The following is a 15,799-nucleotide window of genomic DNA, read 5'->3' as shown; positions in this document are numbered from 1 at the left end:
AAAAAAAAAAAAAAAAAAAAAGAGAGAGAGAGAGAGATTTCTTTTTTGGCCACCAAAAATCTTCCTGCTAAAAATAAACATATTTGGATAAACATTTGGAGTAAAAGTCTAATTTTGTTTCCAATTCTTTTTTTCAACGGTGAAAGGATGGACGCGCCATGGCTAATATACTTACAGTTGATAATATTTTGAATCAATTATTATAAATTTGTCTTAAATGTTAGGTTGGAAATGAACTAAAGCCATGAGTCAGAAACACTGCTCGTAGTTTATTTTTTAAATGTTTAAAATAGGGAAGTATAGGGGTGCATGGGCGGCTCCGTCGGTGAAGCATCTGCCTTCGGCTCAGGTCATGATCCCGGAGTCCTGGGATCGAGCCCCGCATTGGGTTCCCTGCTCCACAGGGAGTCTGCTTCTCCCTCTTCTGTTGCTGCTCGTCCCACTTGGGTTTTCTCTCTCTGTGTTTGTCAAATAAATACATAAAATCCTTTAAAAAAATAGGGGAGTATGCTGAAAACAGATGTCTATGCATGGAAGTGTTCCCATTGGTTGATTTTCATTGATCGTCCCTGCGAGGGAGCATAAGCATGTCATATAATTAGCCCATGGTGACTACAGTTGCTTGGTGAGGGAGATGAGAAAAAAAACACATCAACCCATTTGGGGATATTCCTTTGCTAATGCTATCACAGTTCCATAAATGCACAGACAGGTGGAATACATTATACCTACAGGGGTTAGAAAGTAAAGCAAAAAAAAGAGGACCATTTTACATGAAAAACACAGCGAGACATCCATCATCACCCAGCTGTACCTTTCAATGAACCCTAAGGAATGCAGCTCAAAATCAAGCAGAGAAAGCCCGAGAAAACGTGCATGCAGTTCCCAGTGATAAAATAATTTTCAGCGATAAAATAATTCAAAGGAATCAGTCATTCCCTCCAAACACACCTGCATTTGCCCACGGCTGCCACGCGGCTGGCTTTGGGGTGCTAGGGGAGCAAAATGTCTGTAGGCTGCTCCTGACGCCACACAGAGAGGCATCCCTTCCAGCCCCCGGTTCGTTGACTCGGAGATGCACACATCTGAATCCATCCAAAGGATCATCCCTCAGGTCTAATTAAGCGACATCGTAAATAATTCAAAACTGTGACTCACAAGAAATGTTCCCGGCTTCCAGGGCGAACGTGTATTAGCAGCTATCCGGGATACACAAGCCAGATTACACTTCAGAAGTTGGTGTGGGGGTCGGAGCTCCAGGACGGACTGAACAGTGTGAACAGGTGCGTGAGCACCACTCAGCGGCTTGCAGGGAGCTCAGGACAGCCAGCCTAGGCCTTGACTCTGCTCTCAGCCTCCTCACCCGCCTCCTTGCACTTTGTAGCTATTAACCATCTGGATTCAGGGACCAAGTACCCTGAATATTCTCCCATCTGGGAAACAAGGGCCAGCTTCATGCAGGTCACTTGGACGACTCATGTGTAACTAGCTGCCTGGTACAAAATAACTCAAAATGGGGAAAAAAATTTGTTGCAGCACATACAATGTGCTCCATGATGAGCAAACAAACAGGGAAAAATAGATATCAGCTTCTGTAGGGATTCATTCCCGTGTATTCCTACGGAAGTGGAATTTCAGCCCCCTGGCACTGCCTAGAAACTAGGGAATGCTTTTCCCATGTTTAAACCGACCCGTTTTAAATGCAAGGCCCAGCTCATGTGAGAGTCCCCACTGTCTTTCTTAGCCTACAAACTCTGAAAGATATACCACCTGGCTTTTTTTAGGAAAAGTTTGCTGAGTCCCACACTGGGGGAGCAGCCATTCTTGAAATCATTGGAAACGTGGCTTTCATTTTTTTGCTTTTTGTTTTGTTCTTCTGGATGACTTAACAACATTTTTTGATCTAGCATTGTGCACATCCACGGACACCCTGAGTCTGCAAGGCCTTGCTGGATTCACCTGAGAAATACAGAAGAAGGGAAGCACGTCCTATACCAAAGGAAGGAGCCACCAGAATGCCAAGAGCGTGCTGACAGAATGACATGGTGGTTTCACGTGCAATGTTGGGGGTGGTCACAGAAATTGGGTGTGAGCCAAGGGAGGTGGTCAGTATTGGCTCTGGGATGCTAGATAGGGCTTCAAGCACAAGATGATGGAATATCATGGAGAGAAAAAGTTATATTTGAGAGATGTTGTTTCTGAATCTTTATTTGAAATGGATAAAGAACAGTAATGCTTAGGGGTAGCATGGCAGATTGGGGAATGCAAAGGTGTGTTCATCAGGTTCTCCATGGAAGCAGAACCAATGAGATGGATGGATAGAGGGGTGGATAGATAGATATAGGCATGGATGGATGGATGGATGGTTGGATGGCTGATAGAGGATAGATAGGTAGATAGATATATGCACGGATGGATAGATAGATAGATAGATAAGATAGGTAGGTAGATAGATAGACAGATGGATAGATGATAGATAGATAGATAGATAGATAGATAGATAGATAGATAGATAGATAAGATGGATGGATGAATGGTTGGATGGATAGAGGATACATACAGAGTTAGATAGATATAGGGATGGATGGATGGATCGATGGTTAGAGGATGGATGGATGGATCGATGGATGGATAGAGGATGGATAGATAGATAGATATATGGATGGATGGATTGATGGATAGATGATGGATGGATAGATGGATGGATGTATAAATGGGTGGATAGATAGATATGGTAGATATGATGGATGGATGGATGGATGGATGGATATGATGGATGGATGGATAGATAGAGGATAGATAGATAATAGACACATGATAGATAATAGATAGATGAATGGATAGGTACACAAATACATAGACAGATATTATAAGGAATTGGTGCATGCAATTATGGAGGTTGAAAAGTCCCGCAATCTGCCATCTGCAAGCTGGAGACCCAGGGCAGTCTGTGGTGTAAGTGTCAGTCCAACGACAGGAGAAGAGGACAGATTTCCCAGCTCTCACAGTCAGGTGGAAAGAGAATTCCCCCTTCTTTCTCCTTTTTTTCCCTATTCAGACCTGAACCTGATTAGATGAGGCCCACCCGCATAGGGGGAGATCCTCTGCTTTACTGACACCAGCCATCCAGCTGCTCATCTCACCCAGAAACACCCTGCCAGCCACACACCCAGAATCCTGTTTATCCACATATCTGGGCAGCCCGCGGCCCATTCAAGCTGACACATGCAATCTACCCACACAAAAGGAGAGGGAAGATTCCAAGTCTTTGAGAAAGATGCTTCCTTGTGATGAGCTTGGGGCGGGAGGTGAGCAAGGCAGGGATTCCGAGCAGGGTTTGGCGGGTTGTGGTCAAATTGGTGGGAATGGGGCCTCATCCTGCAGGCATCCATGTAAAGAGGACGAGAATCCAACGATGATGGGGTGTAGCTGATAAAGCAGGGTGCCTTCAGAAATCAAGGAAGGAGCATGGACTGCTCTCCCAGAGTGGGCTTCCCTGCACCGGGGCCCCAGGCAACCCTGATTGCCCTCCAGTTCCCAGCCTACAGCTGCAGCTGGTATAGACAGCTGTGTGCTGGCTCCTGACCTTGAGTATGGAGCGTTCTGTCTGGACTCAGGTGGGCTGAGCTGACACATTGCTGAATCCCTTAACACTTATAGCTGATGCACTGCGTGCGTGTGTGTGTGTGTGTGTCTACAGTATTTTTCCACTTGCAAAACTTCCCACCTCTTCCGTACATTTTTTAAGCTAACAACCACCAAAAAAAGCCACACACACACACAAAGAAAACCCCACCCATGAGTGTTAACAAGATGCCAAATTCAATTTTCCTGTTCAGGAGAAATCTGTATCTTCTTGGGCACGGAGGTGAGAGGGGCTGCCACGGGCTCACGGCCGCAGGCATAATTCTTCATCCTCACGGGCTGGGTGGGGACATCCGCTGACGCCCACGTCCCCCGGGGATGTCTGTTGGTGAACAGATAGCCCAAATCCTAAAGGAAGCCCACTCATAGGAGACTCGTATCAAACAGGCTGACATACAGGACACGAGGGTGTGATTGATCTGAGTGCCTGCCTCCTACTCTGGGACAGTCCCCCCAAGAAATCTCGGGAGGGTGTGTGGCAGCTAGTGGTGTGGGTTTGTGCCCCACCAAGGCTACTTGTGTGAAAAGATTTCTTCCTTTGAGAAGATTTAATCCAGCAGAAAGCACTACGTGGGGATGTCTAGAGCCATACACTCTAGTATGAGGCATAACACCCCCCAAACACTACACCTATCCTCCACTTTACTTCTAAATGCACAAGAGAGTGGGAGTCTCTTTTCAAACTCTGTAAGCATTTGAGCAGGGAGTCTGCTTCTCCCTCTCCCTCTGCTGCTCCCCCTGCTTGTGCTCTCTCTCTCTCTCTCTCTCTCTCAAATAACTAAGATCTTTGGAAACAAAACAGGAGCCAGGACTGGGGTCACCCTGAGGCTGTGGGAGGAGCCCCTTCCATGCTCCCACATGCTTGTGGGCAGGAATCACCTTGTAGCTCTGGTGACTGAGGGCTTCAGATCCCCTCTGGCTGTCAGCTAGAGGTCACCCTGCATTATCTGCGGTGTGGTCCTCTCTCCATTGACAGCTCACCACAGGGCAGCTGGCATCGGTCAGAGCCAGCCAACAGGACAGTCTGGGGCAGTGCTAGCAAGATGGAAGTTACCATCATGGAAGTGATGTCCCATTGCTTTTGCCACATTGTGTTGGTTAGAAGAAAGACACAGTGTCCCCCCCCCATACTCATGGGGACCAGAGACACAAGGGTGTGAATATTACTTGTGTGATATTACACAATATTACACAAATAATATTCACAGGGGCCTCTCCTAGAGGCTGCCCATGACCAGAAAATCCTGCTGTGACCCTGCATAGAAATCTCCCCACGGCTCCAATATCGAGGTTTTCATAACTACTGCTTTGGGGGAGATTATCCCAACTGTTGGCTGTTCTTGACCATGAATGGCGGTATAGAAAGGGGTAAACCTGCCTGAATTTTCAGTAATGTTTAGCAGCTGTGTCTTAATGCCATCCATAACGATCACTGTTTCATTTTCCTAGTGGTTGACTTTATCCGTGATCCAAGGCAGCCTCGTCAAACAGTAGCGGGAAGGGAGTGGAGAACAAACCAAGATGGCACCACGAAGGCTGAATTTGGAGCCATTTCCTGCTCTTACATCTCACGGGGGCATACGCAGAAAAAGAAGCAAATTCCATGCATGGAAAAATAAAGTAGAAAACCATACACCCTCATCTGGTGTAGACTCCGGCCAAATATTTACTCACCAGAGGCCAGCTGAGTTCCCGACTCCATATGGACTCCAGTCTCTGCTCTTAAAAACAAAACACAATGTTTACTTGACGTGCAAAGTGTTCAGAGTCCCAAACAGAAAACAAAGAGGCAAGGAGGAAAACTTGCAATCAGAATAGAAGAGTGGATCTAAGACTCAGTCAGTGCCCGACTCGCAAGACACAAAAGCGGAACATGGCTCAAGAACGGGCTCAAAACAATCCCAGCCCGACGGTGGCAGGCACAGCTGGATGTTGACGCGCTTGAAGGATTCACTACAAGAGCAGCAGGGCATCAAAGGGATAAATCCTAATGAAACGAAAATTCCTAAACAGACGGGCAAATTGAATATGACCAAAACACAGCTTATGGGGGAGAAAATGAATGAGAGCAAAGAAAAGCAAAAAAATAATAATAATAATGCTGTAGGTGACAAAGACAGATGCCGCCGTAGGAGGAAGTCAAGACATCCGAAATAACACATGTTCTCTACAGGAATTACTTTTTATACTAAAAAAAAAAATGGGAAATGTAAATACAAAAAGTCCTCCTAATTTGAAGGATGAGACACGGACAGATCATATCAAAGAATTTCACAAGTTTATTCATGAGTTTATAAAGCCAAGCTTTGTATTATGAGGGTTTCAAAAGTGGAATTATTATTGCATTCAAAAGGTAACACATTATTAAAGTATCAATAGATAGCAGGCCAACGGGGACCTGATTTATTCAGTAGAATAAAATGAGTTATAATTAGCTTTTCAAATAATGCCTCATTCTAGTTGATTTTTCTTAAAAAAGAAAGAGTCTACTAAGTCAGGTAATTTTAAATCTCTCTCCTAGTTCTTGTAAATCTGACAAAGGCTCCGTTTTCTCCACACAGGTTCTCAGGGTGATAATGGGATGCTCTGAACAGATAGGGAATCGTATCAAAAATCACAATAAAAATTAAGCCGCCATATTGGAATTTCAATGGGGTGGTTTTGTCAAGTAAGCTTTTCAGAGCAAGATACTTGGTTAATGTGTTGGTAGGCAGAAGGAGCAATAACGGTTTCTGATTCCAAACTTGCAAAATGAGGGCCGTGAGTTCAATCTTCCATTCACACCGTACAAAACCAAACCTGAATGACGAATGATACCATGGATTTGAACCACAGTCAACGTCACTGTACATATCCAAACAGGAGAAGATAAAATTTAGAATATGGCACACATAGCACGACGATCTCTTAAATGAGTGCACATGGAAAATGCTAGAAACTCAATCTCAGTGAATGTCTTAGAAAACAAACCACTTTGGATGAACACCCCCATTTAATCTCAGGGACAGTGAAGCCCTCAATGAATAAACACGGATGAGTAAATGGCAAGCAGGTCAGGCACAACTGCAGTTTCCGTCAAAGGTCTCAAAGCTCTTTCCTTGAATTAGTTCGAGGGCCCAGTGGCAAACACACCAACTGAATGGAATGTCTCCCTTGATTGAGAGAGAAGCCAATTGAAATTCAGCATTGCTAAAGAAGGAAAGATTCTGGATCCAAGTTTGGTGAGGAATAAAATAAAAATGTGTAAATGGCAGGAAAGGAGAAAGGCTGCTTGCATTCATTGAATTTTCTCCCACGTTTTAGGCTCTGTGCCAGGCAGTCCGCACATAGGGTCTCATTCAATTGTCACGGTAACTATAGGGTTAGCGTTAAATATCTGCAGTTCCAGGCAAGGGACTAAGATTTGTTAGGGTGAAATCCAAGAAAATTAGTACTGATCAAATACTTACACAAAGGAGCATTCTGGAGAAATTATGGCCTCTCTCCGTCGCCAACAACCTTCCCGTGGAATTGTGTAAGCCATTTGCCAGCTGGAAAGGTAAACTTTCAACCTCATCCTTTTGAGCTGGGAGTACACAGAAGGCATGGGACACGAGAAATTCAATGTTGGCCACGTCAACACTCAACTTGAGTTCTTTAACAAACGGTGGAGGGGTGGGAAGAACTCTCTGGGCACATGGTCTAGAAGTTCAGTACCCTTAATTTTGGAGAAACGGCATCCATCTGGGAGACCTCCATTTCTAACCCACTCTTGAATCCTTCCATTGGTCGGACACAGTCGGGATTTCCTTACAAAAATTAGGACAGACTTATCCATCTTACCGAGACTTGTCCTCTGGGACAAGTGTCTTTGGACCTTCAGAGATGCTTCCCTGATGGAGGGAAATCCTTATTATGCTTCTTCACCCACGGTGCTGAAACGATACCATTCTACATCCTTCACTTATGTTTTCTGAGCCCCTGGTGTGTGCCAGGCACGGTACTAGGCATTGGGATAAACCAGGGACACGAGAGAAATGAAATCCCTGCCTTCTTGGGTCTTGAGTCTACTTGGCGTGGGAAGCATTAATCAAAGAACTACACAAATGTACATTACGATTTGCAAGCCTCTTTGAGTTTACTCTTAACTTTAGGACTATTCAGTTATTCAACACAGCTCATGTGTATTGAGTGTTTACCCAGCACCATGACAAGTCCTGCTAAGACAAAGAAAGATCAGCACCTTCACTCTTAAGAAATTCACAGTCCAGTGGGACAAGACAACAAGAGGGTCAGTAACAGGATGAGTGCCATGACTCCATTATGAAATGGATAATACGTCTATACGAGGATCTGGGCTTCTCATGAGTTCCCACTGTCATCGATGAGCAAGAGCCTTGACTCCGGGCGGCCCCCTTTCAGCTGCTTATCTCCTCACCACTGAGTTCCTTCCACCTTCCTCCTTTTGGAAAATATGAAGACATTCCCATCTCTAATACCCCATGGTTACTGACATCCTACTGCATGCATGGGCTGACAGACAGACACTGTGCTTACACATCTGTAGTGGAAACAGTGTTTGAGGTGAGAAGTATAGAGAGATTGCGGTATATAGAGATACAGAGATACAGGTAGACGCTCAGACATAATACATATGTCTATAGAGGTGGGGTAAAGGTATAGAGATAGAGACAGAGAGAGATGGAGACAAAGGTATATAGGCACATATTTAGCTATAACTAAACATAGCTAAATCCAGCAATAGGTGTGCATTATAGAAGCGTAGGTACAGAGGCACAGGTGTGACTGTAGATATACGTGTGATATGGGCATAGCATCAGCGTAGGGCCAGACGTATAAACATACAGGTATAGCTATAAACATAAGTACTGAACCATAAATACATAGTATTGGTATAGGTGTAGATGTAAGAGTATATGGCAATAGATAATCTATATAGATACAGGTGTAAGGATATAGGTAAAGTATAGATATAAGTATATAGCTATAGATATAGGTCTAGTAGTGAGGTACAAAGGTACAGGTATGTGGAAAAACATATGAGTCAAAGTATAGTTATAGGTGTATATATACACATAAGCACAGGTATATGGACATAGGTAAAGCCATGTGGATGTAGGCGTAGATGATAGATAGATAGATAGATAGATAGATAGATAGATAGATAGATATAGATAGATAGAGATAGAAAGATAGATAGATGATAGATGATAGATGATAGATAGATAGATAGATAGATATAGATGATAGATAGATAGATAGATAGATGATAGATAGATAGATAGATAGATGATAGATAGATAGATAGATAGATAGATAGATAGATAGATAGATNTGTAGATATACGTGTGATATGGGCATAGCATCAGTGTAGGGCCAGACGTATAAACATACAGGTATAGCTATAAACATAAGTACTGAACCATAAATACATAGTATTGGTATAGGTATAGAAGTAAGAGTATATGGCAATAGATAATCTATATAGATACAGGTACAGTGCATGTGCAGGTCTACAGGTAAAGGTATATAGGTATAAGCATTACACATGGGCAGTAGACACACACCTCAAGAAAAGTAAAACTTAAGATCAGGGGAATGGAGAGGAGGGACCAGCCAGCCGTTCAGGAGGGGCAGNGTAGAGAGATAGAGATAGAAAGATAGATGATAAATAGATAGATAGATAGATAGATAGATAGATAGATAGATAGATAGATAGATAGATAATAGAGGTAAAAGTATAAATATAGCTATAGGACTATACCTGTCAGTACAGGAATAGATATGTAGATACAGGCATAGTGTATGTGCAGGTCTACAGGTAAAGGTATATAGGTATAAGCATTACACATGGGCAGTAGACACATACCTCAAGAAAAGTAAAACTTAAGATCAGGGGAATGGAGAGGAGGGACCAGCCAGCCGTTCAGGAGGGGCAGGTGCGGCACCATGACAGATGGAAGAGAAGGCCTCTTGGTGGGGCCCAGAAAGTCTTGCTCAGCACCTGTGAAGGACGAGAGGGGCTTCCCAATGGGGAGTCCATGCAAATGGGAGGATTAGCCCAGTCTCTGAAAGCCATGAATGGGGTAGAAGGCAGGTGTGTGCTGGGAGATGACCCTGGGTTACATTATCTGGGTTTTGAATGCCAGGATGGTCTTTTACCCATTAGAGAATGGGAAAACCCTGGGGACTCATGCTTCTCATGGACCCTAGGCTCCTCCCTCCGGTTTTTCTTTCTCTCCTTTGTGTTCCCATATCTTAAAGATCTGAGTGTGTCACCGTCACCTGGAAGGGCCACCGTTGCTTTTGGTGGCATGGAAGCCAGAAGTTGGTGGTCCCTTGGGAGAAGCACCAAGAGCTTCCAGAAGATGACAACCCCAATCCCTGGGCTAGTAGTCATAGTGTAGGTAACACCCTAGTCTCTATCACCCATTGGGTTACCATAGACCCCTGAGCATGAGTTCTTCCTTTAAGGGCTCCATCAAGGAGATGTCTTTGTTTCTCCTTCCTTCCTGCACAGTATCTACCAGACACAGAGCAGATACACCTGTTCTTTACACCTGCTGTGGGTTGAGGTAAGTCCTGATTTCTGAGGTGCCTTAGCACCTGCTCCCCCCTGGCCCCCTCACACCCAGAGCTTTTGGCTCCCCTGCATTCACGGTGCAGTTTTCTTGATACATACCCAGAACAAACACATGGAACTCAGGAAATGTCCCCCAAAAGGCACAGATTCAATAATGTCCTTTCGTAAAAATATGAAAAAAAAAAAAAAACCCGATCCAGTGTGATGAATCACCAACATTGTCCGATGGTCGGGAGATGAATAATACTCCCAGAAGATGTTCTGTTTCTAAATCCAGGGTGGGTTTCAGGACAGACTTGACTTTCTTTTTCTTTTTTCCCTTCTTTTTCTTCAACAGCGAGAGATACATGAACAGGAACCAGCTTTCGGGATGTCAAAATATTTTTGCAGCTTCCCTGTGAGCAACAGAACCTTTTTTAAAATTTTTATCTGGTGCTGTGCCACATTGGATGGTAAAGTTCCATGGTTTATTCTCAACATATGAGGACTCGCTGTCTCTTTAGCATTTGGGTGGAGGGGGGGCTCTGCATGCCTAAATATCTATCCGGAATTTAAGGGGTCAGGTCCACATATACATATCCTTTCAAAATAGATCTAAATATGCAAACACAGAGGCGAACTTCAAGTCTGGACTTGCCATTTCAGGGGGAAGGCAGGGACTACTGATTTGGCAGTGAGATCTGTTATATAAATTAGCTTTCTTCTGCCTCCATAAAAACACTCAGAACAGGAAATAAGCTAAGATGAATAATTTATTTGTTCAATTAAAAAAATTGAGCCCTCCACACACGTGCCCTAGAGACCAAGCTCAAATAATTAACACAGTGATAAGTCAAATATCACATGAAGGAAGAGAGTGAATTCTAGACTCATAAAACCCAGAGACAGAATTTGTATTCTCTCAGTAAGCTTCCTGGTTCTTATGGGTTGAATGACAAGTCCCTTCAAGCCACTTATTGACTTAAACAAAAATTCTCACCCACGTCTCTTCCAAGTGCAGCACTTATCCCAAATATGGAAAACCAACGATCGTGTTTTATTCTTTTATCTAAAATTGTTTGTTTAAATTTTGAGTACAGTCAACGCACAATGATCCAGGGATTTTAAAATGAAGGCTGGTCTCCATGACCACATGTACACACAGCTCCCAACCTTGTCTTTGAAATTCGGTCTTGTAGAGCCCACATTCTGTCCCAGCCAGAGTGCGTGGCCAGGAAGACGTGCTTCTCCAATGGACGGCGCCATTAGTATTGTAAACCTGCTTTTGAGGCCACCGCTCCTGGTGTGTGTGGGGGACACCTCACTCTCCTTGTCCCCCGTAGACCTGGAGGACTTTGAGCATTACAACATTGCATGGGACTCATGCTTACGTAGCAGTCTCTATCTTTCTGTGTTGGACTTTTCCTTGGCTCCAAGAGGTCTGGGAGTTCAATGAGTTTAATGGGTTGTGGTTCTTGACGGGGTGATTCTGTCCCCTGGGGAACACCAGGTAATACCTGGAGACATTTTGGATTCTCACAACTTAGGGGTGGGAAATGCTACTGGCCTTGCGGAGATCAGAGACGTTGCTCCAACCTCCTACAACGCACAGATGGTCCTCCCACCACAGAAAGTTGTGTGCCCCTAAATATTAACCAGGCCAACCTTGAGACTGTGGGCCACGTCCAGGAACTATAACAGTATCCTGTAGCAATTTCCTAGGGCTGTCATAACAAATGGCCAAAAAGTAGGTGGCATAAAAACATCAGAAATGTATTTCCTTCTAGTTCTGGAGACCAGAAGTCATGATGAAGGTTCCAAAAGGGTTGGTTCCATCTGGAGGTCCAAGGGGAAAAATATGTTCCTTGCCTCAAACAGAATGTGAAGATTGGGGCAAATCTCAAAGGTCACACGTCCACCCTGTTCAGATAATGAAATCCAGGCCACAGAGGGGCATGACCTGCCAAGGATCACAGGGACAGTGCTAAACTTTGGGTATCACGTCCAGGAACCTGGAAACCACACAAAAGAGGCCAAAAGGCAAGGGGGAAAAAACCCCAGTAACTTCATGGAGCTTAAAATATTCCTTTCTGTTGATCTTTTTAAAGTCTGGGTCAACCATGCAGAGCTTTGAATGCAGACCCTGGACACTTAAATTAGTGACCTTATTTGTAACAGGTGTCTAGTTATTATTTCACAGATGCTATTCATTTCTCTCTTGTAGAAAGTTTGCATGTGATTGATCAAACCATTTGCACGTGCCATCCCTTCCTGGACCCTGTCCAGTTGCAAGAACAGCAAACACTGCTTTATTTGAACGCACATCCCCCTGTTGTGCAATGGATTCCCTTGAGTCAACCCATGGACCGTGAAGAATGGTGGGAACCAGGCCACATCAGCAGATTTTGGGAGAAATCACCTGGACTCAAACAGAGCTCAGGTAGAGCCCCATCTGACACCAAGAAATCAACCAAAATGAAAGAACACTCAGCTTGTTCATTCAAGTCCTGTCCAACCCGAACCTTGATTTCTTTCTGCATGTTGAAGAAAAACCTGTTACCTTTCCCTACATTCCTAGCCCCAAAAATCACATCTCCGGGGAAGAAGGTTTCTGTAAGAGGTGGAAGGAGATGTCATTACCAGCTGGGGTGTGAGTCTCCACCCGTATAATTGCTCTACTCAACAGAGATCATCTCAGCGCCCAAGAAGAATATCTTGAAGGCAGCTTTCTTGAAGGGTGTCACTGGCAGGCACCTCTCACATGTGAAGTCAGCTGACTGCAGGTGGGCCCCACCTGGCGATGGCTCATGGCCACTCTTAGTCTATTGTGCAACCATTCCTGGGATCTATTTCCAGGTATTTGTGTGTGTGTGGTAATCCAAGAGGAAACATGCTTTGCTTTCTTAAATAAATGCATTGGGACTAGTACTTCGAGGACACATGCCAACTAATCTTTCTAAACATGATGAAATCACCTAAGTCTAAGTGCAGGGCACTGGGTACACACCAACGGCACTTTGTTCTCCCTGACATTCTGCAGTCCAACGCACGTCGCAGGCACATCTGGCTTGTAGACATCCCTGATGAATGACTGAACACTTGCATAAAAACTGTAAACGGGCTATGATCATCCATATCATGCATCCTGGAATTCTAAGCATTGGGATCCTCGAAATGCCTTTTATCATCTGTACAGCGTATTTTATTATTATTTTAGTGGGTTCTCACTGACCTTGCTTCTCAGTTCCGCGGAATGCAGAGAAAGGATTAACGGCATGAATCTTCCCCAGTGACCACCCACGGATGCTTCCTCCTTCCCCACACCCGTGGATCTCGAAATAATCTGGAAAGCGGAAACTCTGTCAGACGTTCACGCCTTTTCTCGATTCCTTAATGGTGGTTCTAGGTCTAGGAAAGCATGTGGCTTCATGTTGCAAAAAAACCCACAATGTCCGCCAACCAAGGTGACACTCGATTTCTGTCACAGGCTGAAGAAGGAGTGAGGGGTGTTGCAGGAGTGCGTTGGGGACATGCCATTGGGAGCCCCCAGAGAGCTCATCAATGAACACACTCAGTGCCTTGACTTGGGTGTAGACCGCTGAGAGCAAACAGCACACACCCAGACTGATGTCTGAAGGGTGCACGAGAAAAGTGCATGACCAATCTCTCCCCCCAGATGCACACAGTCCCTTCTCCCTGATGCTCATTCGTTTCCACACTTCCCCAGCCTGCTCAGCCGGCCACAGATGGCTGACACACGTGGGTCTCACGCATGGGGTTCCCTTGTGCTCTGGCTACGGTTTGGGGTCCCAGTGATGGGGAACCTCTGCTGAGGTTGTAGGGAACGGCTTGGAAGGGCAGGGTTTGCACAACGTCCTCATGCAATGTCCCCAGCGTACAAGGCCTTTCTTCTCTTCTCCAACACCCCCCTCCTGTCTGCTGTCTGTCCCTTCCCTGGGCCACCACTCCCCTGCTTACCAGCCCACGGGTGCTTTCCCAGCCCCCTCATGACACCTCTGGAAGTAGTCCCCGTAGTAAAACCCTTCTGAGATCCACGGGCACATCCCTGAGGTGCTGCTACCCCTCCTACAGGAACACACTCCCCTACCCCGTCCCTCCCCACTGGATGCCTCCTTGTCACGCAGACTTTGGACCCATTTAAGAAATGAGATAATACATTTCCCTTTATAATAAAAGTGGGGGAAACATCCACCAAAACCCATAAACCCCTTCCGCAATGAGCCAACTGCCACAGAACAATACTGTAATCATCATACAAACTTCCCAAATCACCTCGTTTCAGAGGACTCACCCCGAAAAAGGAACCACGTTACGCAATGCCATCGAAAGTTTTCGACACAGAAATACACGCTGGGGCAAAATCTTGAGCAAAATTCTCGTCTTGGCTACTTGATTCCTTAGAGTCGCTTTTAACGATCGAATATCACTTCTCACAATTGCACAGTGGTTTCTCGCGGCCGGAACATCCCAGAGGTAATCCTTATAAACTCTCCACGAAATTTAAAAAAAAATGAAACTATTTGTAGCATGTGGTGCATGACCCCACGGGGGCAGAAACTGCAGGGGAGGAACCGTCTTGAAACAAGGAGGAAGTGCACCGTGCACCATATGCATCTCAGCGGGTTCTGGGCCAGGCCTCTTGCCCCGTCAGCTGACCTGGGAGGGAATGGAAACTCTGCAGATGGATTAGCTTGCAAGGGACAGCACGGAGCTGGCAGCTGGCCGGGTACCTGGGAAATGAGGAAGGAGACACAACAGGGACCCGCTGGGCGGGGTCTCAGCGGCTGAGTATGCATGTGGCCCAGATCCCTGGTGGGTCTGGACTAGACGTGCCAAGGGACACGCCGGGGAACTGGAGACCATCATCAGCACGGAGCAAAGACTTCAAGGCTGCCCACGGCGGGGAAGGCCGCATTTGCTTTACGCCCAGCCAGGTTGCCCATGGGCTGCAGTGTGCAGACTCTGAGACACACCAGCTACAACTTGCATGCCAAAATCACCAAGGTAGACACGAAGAAGCAGGAAGATGAAATCTAGAGTCAGGGAAAACCGTCATCAATATCAACCATCCCCAGATGACATGCGTGGTGGAAAGAGCAGACGCTAACTTTATTTTATTTTATGTAATTTTATCTTATTTCATTTTAAGAAGCAGGAAGATGAAATCTAGAGTCAGGGAAAACCGTCATCAATATCAACCATCCCCAGATGACATGCGTGGTGGAAAGAGCAGACGCTAACTTTATTTTATTTTATGTAATTTTATCTTATTTCATTTTATCTTATCTAATTTTCTTTTATCCTGTCAAATTTTATCTTATCTAATATTTTATTTTATTTTATCTAATTTTATTTTGTTTTTATTTTATTTTATCTAATTTTATTTTGTTATCTAATTTTATTTTATTTTATTTTTATTTTATCTTATTTTTATATTTTATTTTATCTTATCTAATATTTTATTATATTCTATGTTTTATTTCAGCTTATCTAATTTTATTTTATCTTATCGAATTTTATTTTATTTTCATTTTATTTTATCTTATTTCATTTTATCTAATTTTATTTTAT

General features: G+C 44.5%; 1 long non-coding RNA gene across 2 annotated transcripts; it reads right to left on the bottom strand.

Moving 5' to 3' along the window:
• Positions 1–267: 267 nt before the first annotated feature.
• LOC117797480 lies at positions 268–14,921 on the bottom strand. Of its 2 annotated transcripts, XR_004622498.1 has the most exons (7): positions 14,520–14,921; positions 13,440–13,550; positions 10,328–10,623; positions 9,515–9,649; positions 7,095–7,210; positions 5,320–5,366; positions 268–1,116 (listed from the first exon to the last, which is right to left on the bottom strand). It is a non-coding gene; the product is annotated as an uncharacterized LOC117797480 (long non-coding RNA). The 2 variants fall into 2 exon arrangements; XR_004622499.1 differs by lacking the exon at positions 13,440–13,550.
• Positions 14,922–15,799: the final 878 nt, after the last annotated feature.

Source organism: Ailuropoda melanoleuca, chromosome X (genome assembly GCF_002007445.2).
Source record: "Ailuropoda melanoleuca isolate Jingjing chromosome X, ASM200744v2, whole genome shotgun sequence".
NCBI lineage: Eukaryota > Metazoa > Chordata > Mammalia > Carnivora > Ursidae > Ailuropoda > Ailuropoda melanoleuca.
The sequence above is the reverse complement of the archived record's forward strand: the minus strand, read 5'-3'. Positions and strand labels throughout refer to the sequence as shown.